Here is a 12,575-nt window from a genome sequence, read left to right as displayed (position 1 = left end):
AGAGGGGAAAAGTGCACAGCTTACAGCTGGGAAATCATTGAACTTTGAGGAGTGTATTCTCAAGCCTTGCCCAATTTTGGCCATGCTGGCATGGGCTGCCCCAGTACCTGACTGAGAGCAGCATAGCTGCGGGCACTGAGTCTCACCCCCAGATCCAGCCTGGCCAAAGAGGCTGTGGGATAGGCAGCGGGAAACTCACACCCTCGCATTTAGCAAAGAAGCTTTCACAAACACGACCCTCTGAGCCAGTTTGGCAGAACTGAGGACGAAATGTCTGTGCTCAAGTCCAACAAAAACCACTGTGTGTGCCTGTTCCCACAAACCAGTCCCTTCGGCCCTTTTGTCCCTGCTAGGGATAAACCACTGTGCTTGCCCAAGCACCGCGCCACTTATTTATACCTGAGAAACAGCACTCAGAGAGTGGGAGATGGCTTCCCTGGCCCCCACCCCTGCAAATAAGTTGTTCCTTTTCAGATACTGACAGACACGTGTTTAAGAAAGGGAGGAAAAAGCCTTGGGAATGGACTGGAGTTACTTTTCCCTGCATTTAAAGCTGAAATAAACACCCCTGCATCCCTTCGGATAAGCCATCCCACTTCCTACCACCCCTGAACACAGACATACATCGGGAGCCACCAACCACCTTGTTTGGGTACATTCGGATGGTATAAGAGATACTGAGAAAGGATTAGGAGAAATACCTGCTTTTTAGCCCCAGTTAAAGCAGACGCTCACCCGTAGCTGCCTGGGTGTGGGGTGCACTCCAGGGTTTGGGGTGTCCAGGGCTGTTACTCCCTGCTGTGCTGTCAGGCTCAGTGGCAGCACCTCTGGCATCAGTAACACAGAACCAGGGGCACGTTGCCATGGGCACAGGGTGCTCAGCAGCCGGGCTCTACCCAGGGCAACTCCCTGCAGCTGCTATGGCAACCTGATGCAGCAGTGCAGTGCTCTCGATGGGCAACATGGGGCCACCCCTGGACAACCCAGTGCCAACTCTGTACAACCTAATGCTGGCAATCGATCCCTTGGGCAAACAGCCCTTGGGCATCCTAGTGCCACCCCTGGGCAGCCAAGTGCCACCCATGGGCAAACCAGTGCCCTCATTGCTGCATTTTACCACTTTAGGTTAACCATGAGCAATGTGGATGGCTCGTGAAATACTCAGACAGACACATCTGCCTTCTCATAGCCTTTTTCAGTCTCCTCTCATTTTCCAAGCCATTCCAGCTGCGGATTGAGACTGTATCAGTGTTTTACAGCTTCTCGTGAGAGCAGAGACACCCTGCCCCACCACTCCTGCTCTCTATGCACGCACATGGAGCTGGCCTCCTCGAGAAAGCCATGCCTCTGCTGCCAAAGACCTGACATAAAAAATAGCTTGAGCTCTTTGGTGTATACAAAGCTTAGTACACTTTGATTTCACTTTAAACACACATCTTGCTTTAGCCAAGTGAAGAATCAACTTAATCAAAGTGAAATAAAAAGTTCAGCACACAAGTTGCTTTTCTAGAGCTAAACCAGCTAAAATAACTTCAGTTAAAGCAAACCAAGCTCTGCCCCTGGGCAGGACACACTCACAGCCTCGGACCAGCCCTGCTCTTTGGTCCTTGCACATTCCCAGCCTTCATCTACACCCGTTCTCTCTGTCTGCCCAGAGCCAATTCTGTTCAGCTGAATCACTGCACAATGAGGAACACCACTAATTGTTGGAGGCGACCACATGATTCTGAAGAATTTGCTAAATTAGGCAATAATAATTAGATTATATTGTAAATGGTTTATGGGTGCTCTGCAAGGCACACAGGCTTTCTGGGGAAGCATCCGCAAGCAGTGAGATGCAGAGGGACAGCAGGACACATAAGAATGGATAAAGCTTTGGTCCTGCCATAGTGTCTGGGGTGGCTTTTCAAGTGAAGGGCTAATGACATGCCTAAAAGCTATAAAGCCAAGGAGACTTGGCATGGGTAAAACAGCCAAACTCACAGGCTAAGTAACTCTCAAGCAAGAAGTTATCAACTGCACGCAGTAAGTGGTCCCCACATTCCTCATGCTCTGGGTACCACACCAAATTAAGTAGACTGTTCACATTGCCTCCACTTACTCAAGGGATTAAATTGGGTTCCTTAGTTGTGACTACAACTCCAACAGCAGCAAATCCACTAGAATTAGAAAACCAGCTCCCAGTTCTGGTGGGACATGTCCAGATCTGATGGACATGTGAGAACACAGTTTATCCCCAGGCCTTGACCACTGTAGCTCAGAATCATAAAAGAAACACAAGGGTGAAAACGTGAGGTTGATTTTAAGAGGGTGCCAATTTTCAGCATGTCAGCCCAGGTTTGTCTGGTTGACTAAACCTGAATTTCAAGAGATACATTTAGATACCGAAGTACAAAATCTACTGCCAAAAGCTGTCAATCTGTGTCACAGCTCTGCATTCTTGCTGTCTATTAATATAGCATTACTGTGGATCATAAGCTTCCCTTCTGAAAATACCCAGATCCATATCTTTTACAGCATCCATCATGAGTCTACATGTACCCATAACACTGCCCATTGGCAGTTTTACCCCGCTTTTGAGTATTCCTCTCTCTCCTATAAACGCTGCACCTGCCTGCATGGGATCAATTGTCTATTCAACAGCAGAACAGACTTTTCAAAAGTCACATTAATTCATAGAGGATTAAAATAATTAAACTCTGTGTGGGGCACATGCTGAAGGACGAGGATGCTCACGCTGCTCCCATCCAGCCCAGGGCTACTTTAGGGATTCAAACAGGCTTCATGATTTTATCTATTTATGAAACCAAGGCTGGCTCCCTGGACATGCAGCTACAGCCATGGACATGGTCCCTCAGCAGGATCCATCTGGCTCAGCAGTATCCATCTGGCTGGGAAACACATGAGACTTCCCAGGGTTTTACTGGGAAGTATTATACTTCTTCGTATGAGTTGACCATAAAACACAGAGGGCCAAGGACTCTCTAGGTGAGGCCTGGGCTGCTTTGATCTCTGCACAAGGCCAGTGCTAAAAGATGGTTATGGCCATCATTGAGCCCCCTGCTGTAACAACAGAGGCTGGGACTGGCAGGAAAAGGGCTGAGGGGCTGGATACCAAACCTGGAGGAGAAGAAGAGGAGGCTGAGCAGGTTAGCAAGGAGAAAGATCCATCTTTGGACATGGGAAGCCATTGGAGATCACCTGGGGCTCTCCCTTCCTCTGCCAACAGCCCCTCAAAGGGCTTGTGTCCTTTTATCATGGCTGGAGAAGCTCAGGTGTTTGTGCCAGCCTCTGCACAGTCACACACAGCACTTGGAAGGTGTATGCTGGATTTAGAAAACTCAGCTCCCCAGGCAAATATCCACCTATGAGTAAGGGGCAATGCCAAATTCAAACCTGTGGTTAATTCCAGCTCATTTGAGTCACTTCCTTGGGATCCTTAAATGGCTACAAAAATGCAGTCCATCAACAGGTTGCCCCAGCAGGACCTGACTCCTCTCCCTTGCTCTGGTTTAAGGTGGGATGACCTCTGCAAGGTCCATGAGCCTGCCCTGGAGTAAATATAGCACAAGGTGGTGAAGAATCAGCCCACAGCTCGTGCTGCAATGCAGGCAGGATGTTTGCACGTGTTAGCAAAGGCTTGAGATCCCACCTCAGCTTGTCAGCACATCAATGCAGTCTGTCCTGTGCCCAGCTCTGACACAGGAGCTATTCACAGAAAAACTGTTAAAAACGCCTGTTGTGAAACCTTTCCTGACTCCAAAGTGGAAGCATGCTGTATACCTCCTATTGCCTGTTATCCAAACTATCTTAGGTGGTTTCTTTAGAATTAGATAAATGGTGCAAGAAAAGGTGAGAAAAGATAGACAGAGCGATACCCAGACTTAGATGTCGAACTGACCCAGGGCAGATGAACCTGGGCTCTCGAAAACACGCTTAGTCCTTCAGCAAGATCAAACCTACTGAAATTCTACCCTTGAAGTTTTGGTTTCCATAGATATCAAGGATATAAAATTCTTTAGAATAAAGTGATCTTCACCTCTGAATATGAGGCTCTTAACGAACAGAGAAACCAATAAAGAGATCAAAAAGTAGACTGGCAGATGAATTATTCAGTCTAACCATGGTAGCATTTGATTGAGCTTTCCAAACAATAAACGTGGCATGAATAAATCATTACAAATCCCTCCTTGAGCTCTCATCATGAGTCGCAGCCACCAAACCACAGCTGCTCAGGGCAGGCTGCTCTGTGCATCCACAAGGTTAAGACACAGGTAAGTCCTGTAATCACAGCAACTGTGATCTCAGAAAATGCAGTAATTTACTGGCGATGTTCTCAGCAATGCCCAACTATCAGAAATATGAAACAGTGATTTTGGGGGAAGCCTCCCCACAGCCACGTCGACACACCATGGCTTGCAGGGGTTGTCTAGATTTTGCTCTCTACATTGGCCTCACCGCAAAGTCCAAGGCTATGGGGAAAGTGTGCTTTAAATTGCAGCCAAGAAGCAAAGGAGTAGCTTACACCATAAAAATCATTGAACTGCACAAACAGACATACAAGCAAGTAGGAGACAGTGCCATGCACACCCACTGATTCACAGCCATGTGGCAGGTCTAGACATCAGTATAAAAAGAGATGAACAGATGTTCACCTGAATGTGGTATTCTGAATGTGATGCAGAGCACCACACATCTCTGGCTCCCTGTGACCTGCCAAGAGCTCGGCAAGAGTTTTATTCTTGCTGCCAAGTTCATTCCTGGTCACATTTTGGGGTCACCACTTTGGCACACAAAAAAGGCCTTATGAAACCATCCTTAGCTCATTTCCCTCTGAATGTCCCATCTTGCTCTATTCCTTGATTTATCAAAGGTTCAACCTTCCAACCACGCCAGGGGCTGACTTCTTCCCAAGGAGAAGGCCAGGCAAAAACTTCTCAGAGGTGCAAGCGCTGTGGGCTGATAACTGATAGAGGAGGGGAAAAGGGAAATGAAATCAGTTTCTCTATATTCGCCTTGAAATATCCCACCCGTGAAAGCATTTAACCATGTGCTGTTTATTAACATCATGACCAGCCCCATTATTTCAGAGCAATTTAAACACCAGCTTCAAATTGAGCCCCAGCATCTGAGGTCTGCTGAGTAGAAATAGATGGCTCGCGTGATTGATGCTACGCACATGCTTTTGTGCTTAGCCAAAGTGAGTTATTGGTGGCCTCTCCATGCTCATATACACTCCTCATTGCTGAGCCAGATGTGAAAGCAATTAGCACAATGGGAAGGCTCTTTTTAAGTCTGTGGGGCTTTTTATAGGTTAGTGTTTATTTTTGGACATACTTTCTTGAGGTGAATTTTGGCAGGCCGCTCAAGGGCTGGTTCATGTCATGACTGGCTATTGTTTAAAGTTCTTTATTGCTTTGGCAAGGACTGGGGCTGGAAAAGGGAGGGGAGAGTCGCTGTATATTTTTTTCTCTGTCATCATATTCAGGCTACTATTTCACAGACAGCAAAAGGATCACAAAGTCTGCAGAGCCGATAGGAACGACCTCAGCTTCTGCCTCCTCAGGAAATAGCAAGGGCTGAATGCAGTCCCGTTGTGGAAGTGCCCAGAAAGCTCGTCTGGAAAAGAAACCAGCCTTCATGGAAATTGCTTCTAAATAGAAAGACAGGGAAAAAAATATCTCTCCTCACTTTTCAGATCCCCTTTGCAGTGCTGCCAGGGTGCTCTTTCCATGGTCATATAAATACTCTTCCCCATGGCAGTGAACCCTTGTGGAGGGATGAGCTTCTGCACCATCCCATGGCACAAACTGTTGCTTGTCTTTTGACCAGAAAGGAGCCTTTGCTACAGGCCCGACTCCAGGGCTGTAAGCGCATGTCTACATGGGGAAATACTACCAAATAATCCCAATAGACCAGCTACCTGTGGGACTGCTGCAACTCAAGAAGAGAAAGGTCCATGCAGCACCTCAACCAGCACAGCACTGGCAAGGCACTGGAGAGGTCTGTGGTACCCTTCCCCACTGCAATCACACTTGTCCAGCTCAGGGGGAGGAAATACATCTCCCAGCAGACAGTTACCTCAGTAAATACTCAGCAAACACAGCAATGTTCCTTGCAGGAATGGTTGCAGCAAACCTGCTGAGCATCAATAAACAAGGTGAGATGTGGCTGCGTGGTGACCTGACTCCCCCCAGCCAGGGGGATAAGTTGGCCAGTGCTCACCCCACCCTTTCTCCTGTGCCCTCTCCCTCATTGGACTTAGAATACAACCAACTCTTCAAGAAAGGGAACATTTGCTCTGCTCCATCCCCACACATCTGCCCAGGGGACCTCAGAGGGCTACAGCCAGAACACAACAATTTAGATACCAGTTGCTTTTATGTGAACTTTCCAAAACACAGTCAGGCTTGGGAGGTCTGTCACTGTGCACAAAACAGACTAAGTGACTACAACTGATTTTAAAGCACCACCCAGACTGTGCATGACTGATCCAACACTTCTGCAAAGAGATCACCTACTTCCGCTGAAAAGGAAGCAATAATTCCACATTTCAGCATCACTTATTATTGAGGATCACTCAAGGGATTGTCTAACTGCAGACAGAATTTCCTTTTAACAGATTTGGCCACTGAGAGCTCTGATAAACATGAAGTGTGTGTATTTGAGAGCCATTTCAACATGCAATATGAAAAACTCCAACTACATTCAGTTGCTGCATAAGGACAGCAAAGCATCTCACTTGGCCAAATATTGGGCTGGAATTAGAGCCTGAACCTGAAGCACCTTTCCTTTCAGAAAATTTGGCTTTCTTACCACATTTGTGACTGGCCCTTGCAGCAGTCCCAGCCCAAGCCAGGATGCCAGAGATGGATCCGCCAGCAAAGTATGGGATGAACTTGGATCCAATCCCAGCTGCAGCCTGTGACGCTCAGGGCCCTGGATCGTTTAGGTCAGCATCGCTCTCTGGTTTCCTCACATCAGCAGCTGCTGGGGTCTGAGGATTACGGAGGATGTTTACTACTTCCAAACAAAGGGAAACCACTTCCATGTAAAGCTGGCCTATAGTGAAGACGGCTTTGATCAGATTAGATCCTGTAAATTATTTGATACCAGTTGGTAGATTTTTCTTGCTGGAAAGAGGAGATCAGATTTCCTATTAAAACCCCCTTTTTTCCTACCCCTGTGAGTGTCTTTCATTGTCCATCTGTTCCGCCCCATGCAAGCCAGCAAGAGGAGCATTTCTTCTCTGCCATGCCCTGCTGCAGACCTTTAGAACTATCGTTAAGGTTTCATTACATAAATATTTTGCCTGATACTTTATCTCGTATTACATGTAACTTTTATCCTTGGAACACTGTGGTCCACTTAAGTCAGATGGAGTGCATGGTGCCCGCTAAAGGAAGTGGAAAAGCAGGGTTGGATCAATGGGTTTCTTCCCCTCCAAGTGCAAATATTTTCAAGCAGTTTAAGCAAAAGGTGTTTTCTGATTGTACCCTGGGCAGCCTTCAGAAAAAGGTTAATTCTGTCATGTTTTGGAGAGGTGAATGTTGCTTAGACTAATAGGCAATAGGATGAAACTCACCAAGGTCTCTGCATAATGAACCCTCATAAACGTTTGCTCCGAAAAGCACCTACAGGCCATTTTGGTTGAGGGTTTTTGCCAGGTATCTGCACACCACAGGGGAATCACAAGGGTATCCTCATGGAGAAAGGCCCCAGTTCTGGTGCTGGAGCCTCAGCGGGGTACCTGCTGCACAGGTCCTTCAGGCCCCACTGCTCAACTAAAGAGGTTTGCAAGCAGGACTCATCCCCTACCCAACCCAGAATTACTGTATGTTGTTCTTCAACCTTTTTCACAGCAGCTTTTCCTGTGACTTTAGAGCCAGGCTGGGCTTTCCCGATGTCACCAGCAGTCCTTGGAAAGAAAGAGGTGGACAGAAATGTGCAGCACCCAGAAATACATCACACAAATGAACTCGAGGATAAGCAGGAGGGACCCTGGTGCTGGTAAGCTCAAGCCAGAATATGATCTACCTTCACCCCTCAGCTGTATGAAACAGAACAAACCACCTCAGAACAATGAAAATAGATAAAACCAGATAAAGATAACAAAGCAAATAATAACCGGAAGAGATTTGCAATAAAGCATGAAAGCCAGAAAAATATACCAGGAAATTTGCATTTTCCCACCCTTTGCAGAGAAAGAATTTTGTCATGTGCTTGCCCTGACTACCTGCAATCACTATAATCACTATGGAATCTAATTCTAATCACTGTAGAAGCCACAACACCTATAGAGACCAGTAACACTTGGGAAGCCAATAGCAAAACTCAGGGCTTTCAGTGGGGCCACTGTTGATCCGAGGGCACCAAGACCTGCGGGAGGTTTCCCAGTGGCGTCGGCTCAGCAGCAATACCTTCCAGGGCTGGAGCATGGGCAGAGAGTCCTTAAAAAGAGAATTCCAGACTAGAGTGAAAAACATGCTTATCCTGAGCCAAGTAGCTATAAAAACCCAGCGCAGGAGTGCAGGGACCATGTGCTTTGCTGTGGAGAATCCCTTTGCACCCACTTTCAGGGATAAAATATAAGGAAGAGAGGCACAAATACTGGGACATTGATTTGTGCAAGGCTGGAGACCGTAAGCAGCATGTTATCCCACCTGGGAGGTGAGGAGGGAAGTTTTTTGGGAGCTCAGGAAAGCAGTGAGATTCCTGAGTACAAGAGAGGAATTGGTGACTAAAACCTGCGCTTAAAGCAGGGGAAAAATAAACGGGGGTTGGCTTGGTGAAAGCAAAGGTGGGTGTATGGCTCTGCTCCCTCTGACCACATGCATCTTCTGGGTGATCTGGAAGGGACATATGGAGGTGAATCTGAGTGATCCCCTGGAAATGATTCCAAAAAGAAAGCCAAAAAGGGAGGGGATCAAAGGAGATAACCTAACTCCTTCATATCCGTGTTTTCCCCAAGAGACTTCTTGGGGCCTGAAAACAAAAGCAGGAGCATCCCACGGACCCAGCACCCTGATCAAAGATGCCCCAAAGGCCATCGCTAAAATGAGACTTCTGCATGCACACGCAGGGGAGAGCTGCAGCCCCAGGACCCATCGGTGAGGATGGACCTCCTCAGTGTGGACACACAAAGGGGTGTTTGAAGCTGCATCTCAGCGGAAGCGATTTTCCCTCTTATCTCTGTGGAGGGTTTATTCCTCGGTGTGTGCGAGCAGCAGGAAGGAGGCAGCTCGGGCTGGACCAGCCCTTCCCACAGTGGATATTCTGGCAGGAGCTCAGCTTCTTTGGCTTGACTCTTCACAAACAAGCACCGGAGGGTTTCAGGTTTGCAGCCTGATGGAACTTGCATTTTTCCACCTTATTATTTTTCCCTCTTCCCAGAGCGTGAGGTTCGGCTCCAAGGGGCTTTGCAGGGCTTTATGTGAGCTGTCTTTCAGATCTGGGGGTTTGTGGTTTGGCTACACCCACCTTGAGTTTTAGTTGAGAAAGGCCCAAAATACAAAGTGAGTAATTGGCCAAAGCCAGTGGGGTTTGCCTAGTTTTAGGCCAACATTTTTCAAGCCACCTGAATCCATAAATCATCTCAGTTATAAAGCTGGGCTATAAAAGCAGAAGCAGCTCATTCGCTTTCTTATACATTTAATACCATCATAGCAGGGAATGATTCTGCCCCAAAATCGCCTGTTTCTGTCCACTAAGAGCCAAGGGAGTCTGCACAACCAGCTCACATGGAGACACTTGCCCTGTAGACATGAACTAGGACAAATTACACCCTCCACCAGGTATACGGTAGCCTCCAGAATGTTGTTTTTAAACTAAAGATGCAATTCTTTAAAGCCAGTATCATGATATTTAAGGTACAAGCTCCTGAAAAACTTGGGATTGTGTTATTTGGTGTTGAAGCATCACTTGAGTCCAGTCAAAGCTCAACCCAAGTGCAACACCGACCTCACACAGAGGAAAGTTTCTAACACAGCACTGGGAGGGATGTACCAGGAATAGGTACAATATATAGGAATTGGGAAGATGGAGCTTGCACCTCCAGGAGATGTTCAGCTGTCTGCATCTGAGGGTGTTTATAACTTGAGAGATTGAAATTCCACTGCTAGCACTGAAAGAGAGGAAATGAGGGCGGAAGGACCTGCCCGTGCTGTCAGGTTTTATTGTTTCATTAGAACCTCCATGAAAATTAGTATTTTTCTTAAAGCCACAATTCCTGGGGTCATAAGGAACTCACTCCAAGATTCCTCTCTAAACCTTGTATTTGCATAGAAAATGTGACCCCAAAATGGGAATATCAAAGTCAAAACTGTTCAAATGATGCTAACCTATATTTTCTAGGGAAAAGGGGGTGAGACTAGACTCTATCCATCTAATCTCTTCTTGAATTTCACGGGACCTGAGGTAACTCCAGCATTGCACTTTTATACCAAAAGAGACTGTAACAAGAGTCCTACCTCCCTCACCACGCACAAAAGCCTTCTAGCTTAGTAGCATCTGATCACAGGATAACTCCTGGTGGAAAAGACTTCAGTAGGTCGTGTCATCCAAGGTAATTTTTCTCATGGGATACCTTTCCTTCTCTCAGGACACAATGAGCACGGCTGGGACATTCTCTCTTTGCTCTAGGCTGTGGCCCTGGGGATGTGCACCTTCCAAAGCCACACAACAGGCTCCAACAGCAGCAAGGTGGAGGACACCAACGCATGTCCACTGCAGGGTGGTCAGTGCCTAAGGAATGGCTCCATCAACCCAAAGAGCCAGTGAGCTGCTCTGATCCCAGGTCCCAGCGGATCCAAGCGGCAAATCCAAGCCATCTCAATGGGGTTGGATGCTCTGGGGGTGATCATTCACAATCAGAGTTGAAAACCCATCACTTCACAACTACAGCCTCATTATTTAAGGACAACACTTCTCATTTCCCCCAACCCTTTTTCCTCCCGACAGCATCCTGCCCTGCGATGGGGAAGGGCTATTCTTAGAGACGTCTATTTTGGCTTGGAATGCTGGAATTAAGATCCTTCCTTCCTTTAAAGAAAACATGCCAAGCGATATTCAGAAAGCTTCACCCCAGTTTGAAGGCTACATTCCGGCTGCTGAGCAAAGCACATTTATTTGTTAGCTTAACATTTACCAGGAGTAAATGCCATGTGCCCGGCCCCACGACCACCCAACCACCCTCCTGAGGCTTTGGGAAGTCGGGTGATGTTTCCTTCAATGTGCCGAGTAGCTGCTATGGGGTTTATTCATTCCCTTATTTTTGGCAGCGCTTTGTATTGGCTTCAAATAGACTTAAGTAAAATATTTTCCATCAAAACTTTTTTTTGACAGAAAATGGCTTTTGGATACAATGGAAACTTTTGTGGAGAAGACAAATGGAAATAAAACCTTCTCAGCTGATGTTGGAGACTTCTTAAGAACCCAAAGTTGTTTTCCTTCTTGAAACATTTTTGGAAAGGTAGTGCTGATGCAAAAGATGCTGTTTTTCTCAAGGTGAATATAAGCTTGTTGTGGAATTATCAGAAAAGCTCTTATGCAGTTATCACTCCTGGACCAGGAATCGCCTGTGAGTGGGTGAATTTGATAGCAGCAGCTCTAAGGGTGGCCAGGAGTGGACCCTAAGGACATCTCTTGGCTTTAGGGCAGTGTTTACTGCCCCAGCAGAGGTGAAGTAGGAGGCTGGAGGAAGGAGTCTCACCAACTGCTCATGCCTCCAGGCTGGACCACACTGTCCCAGGCTCAGGCACCACAGCCTCAGGCTCTCCTACCCCATCCTGGGGCAATAAGGCATCCCTGTCCCTTCTACATAGCACTCAATGCTTGAACTGAGGATGAAATGCACATTTCCTGCCTAATGCAGGTTATTCCAAGGGGTACCGGTTGCCACGGGGCTTTTCAAAGTTGTCTCAAAGGCCAAAATAAACATGGCTTTTCACAGGGAACAATGCAGAAAGACTTCTGGAAAACTGGAAAAAATAATATGTATTCAGCTTGCTTTTCAAGTCTACTATCCCAAGGACCTGGAAAGGTCATTGGGTTTATACAGCAGCTGAGATGCTAACAGCCACAGGACTCCAGGATCCGAGGGCTTGAAAAGAACAAATCTAAACATCTCACTATAAAATCAAATTAGCTGGTAGCAAAACCTTGCTTTGAAAAGGGTAGATGAATTACATGGCAGAACCTTAGAAGCAGCAAGTCTGGGACCAAGGAAGCAGCTCTGTCAGCACAGGGCCTGTGTCAAACTGCTGTGTCTCCTCCGCAGAAGCCTCTCCCGTTCGGCACTGACCCCGTAACGTGGCAGTCAGGGCTTGCCTGGCTCCAGGAAAGCACCCGGGGGGCCTGGGCTCTCACTCCTACCCTGTTCCACATTTTCCCTTTCCAACAGCAAAGTCAATGCAACGATTTTTCTGGAAACCTTGAAAACAAACCCTTGCCACTGCCTTTTTCTCACTGGGTGCTGGACAGACCCAGTGCTGAGGCTGCGGGTGCCTCCAGAGTGCTCCGCATCACTGGGCAATGGTCAGCCAAGGTAAGTAACCCCCATACACGTCTTCCATGGG

This window comes from Nestor notabilis, unplaced genomic scaffold, assembly GCF_000696875.1.
Source record: "Nestor notabilis isolate BGI_N333 unplaced genomic scaffold, ASM69687v1 scaffold31418, whole genome shotgun sequence".
Classification (NCBI taxonomy): Eukaryota; Metazoa; Chordata; class Aves; order Psittaciformes; family Psittacidae; genus Nestor; species Nestor notabilis.
This window is presented reverse-complemented; position numbering follows the sequence as displayed.